The sequence below is a fragment of the Bactrocera latifrons genome, unplaced genomic scaffold (genome assembly GCF_001853355.1).
Source record: "Bactrocera latifrons isolate USDA-ARS-PBARC rearing strain unplaced genomic scaffold, ASM185335v1 scaffold_123, whole genome shotgun sequence".
In the NCBI taxonomy this organism is placed as follows: Eukaryota; Metazoa; Arthropoda; class Insecta; order Diptera; family Tephritidae; genus Bactrocera; species Bactrocera latifrons.
The window spans coordinates 571,585-573,568 of record NW_017534664.1 but is presented as its reverse complement, the minus strand read 5'-3'; positions in this window follow the sequence as shown (position 1 = coordinate 573,568).

Below are 1,984 nucleotides of genomic sequence, written 5' to 3'. Positions count from 1 at the left end.
CTGAAGGTATTTGCCAAAAYAACAACACCAACAGCAACAGCAATAATGTTTATATTTGAGTCAATTGCGAAATGTAATCCCACAAAATCAACAAGCAAACCGGAAAGCCATGTTAGTTGAAATAAATTGAGATGTTTTATTTAAGCTTATCATTTTAAAAGCCGAMAAGCTGTGGCCGATTAAGGCAGCCATTGCGGCAGATAAGACGATTTCATTCAAGAGCTAATGGTTTTAAACGCGCTTCAAAATATGCTGTGGTGTAATAATTGGCTTAATTAGAGGCCAAATATTTCGCTTTAATTAATAAATCAGTGTAAAGTGATATAATAAGGGCATATATCTGGGTTAAACGTATTTCATTGCAAAGATAATATAATCCACATTTAAATTAATCCTCTTCTTCTTTATTTGCGTAGCCAACTTTACAGTAGCGCGCAAAAGACCATTAATATGAGTTTGAACTTCTCTAGTTGGTAAGTCCAGCGAAGAAGACTTATCTACTCCCAACCCAATTCTTAGATCAACAAAGTATTAGGGAACAATTTAAAAAATGTAACCATGAAATTTTAATTTTAGAATTTTGTAAACTTAGTAATTAGGTAGAAATATTGGATTGGTGACGCTGCTTTTTATAGAAAACTATCCTAAACGCTCAGCTTTGAAGAAGCTGAAATTGGTTGATTTATATGTTTACGCAGATATTTAAGTATATAGTATAAAGACATATTTTCATAAGGTTTATCAATTAGTTTTATACAAAAGCTTGGCCATACTACCTATAGCAGAAGTGTCGTGCGCTATAACGCCATCGGAAGATAATTAACATTTATTTTTGAAAAATATATACCAAAGGGATTAATCGTTAAATTTTGTTAATCGAACTACAATTTCAAAAAATAGCTAGAATAATGGCAAATATGCGAAGGAGTGGGCGTTTCTGGCAACAATTTATTTCACAAAATTTGTTCATGGTACGACTATATGATAAAATTTATTAATTGACGCAATTAAGGAGCAGTCTAAAAGTCCTAAATCCTTTTTTTTTTTTTTTTTTTTTTTTTTTTTTTTTTTTTTTTTTTTTTTTTTTTTTTTTTTTTTTTTTTTTTTTGTTTTGTTTTTGAAATATTTGAATAGATGATGATTCTATTCATTTCTGAAAAATCTTAAGTGCTAGCAAGCTTTGTTGGGAATCTTGTTCATAAAGATTTAAAACACTCCAAATTAGTGTTAACTGGAAAGTAGGTTGTACACATTTCTTCCTTTATTTGTGAATATTATAATAATCCAGATATATATATCTGTAACTGCGTCCATTCATTCTCGTAACCGTGAAAAAGATAATTTGAGTAGAAAGTAAGATATGCTGATGAAAATAAGCCTTTGAATTAAACTAGTTTATAGTCCTTTTACGATTGTGATATTAGAGACTTTTTCTTGCTATGGATTGCTAGAACCAACTAAAGTCATAGTAAACATTTCCTAACCAGTAGGAGTTTTTATGTTGTAGTCAAGGGCGTAGAGCGGTCAAGCCATCACCATTTACAAAAATTCCTTTATTGAAAATTTTTAAACTCAAATACGTAATCGGAACACCCCACAGATGCCCTAGCTCCTGATTCGCAAATTTTTCCTTCAGATTTGTTGAGTACCGTTATCATAAGGTGGTGGTGTACTAAAGCACGCCCCTCTTCTATCTCATATCTAGTTTTYCAAGACGGACCTATGTATTGCAGGTCAGTTTTGACTCTCCCTTCGCCCACCTTTGTAGTTTGCGTTCTTGCTGTTCCCATATTGTACAGGTATTGTGGAAATACCCGTGGCAGTTGAGACACAAATAAGGTGTGAGCTGTGAGAAATATTATGGCGAAACGTACCCTCTTCTCTAATAGAATTTCAACAATTTCTCTTGAGGCGAATTTTTACCAGCAACAACTTTCGACATAGACGAAAAATATAATAGTTCCCACTCTTCTGGTTAGCATTG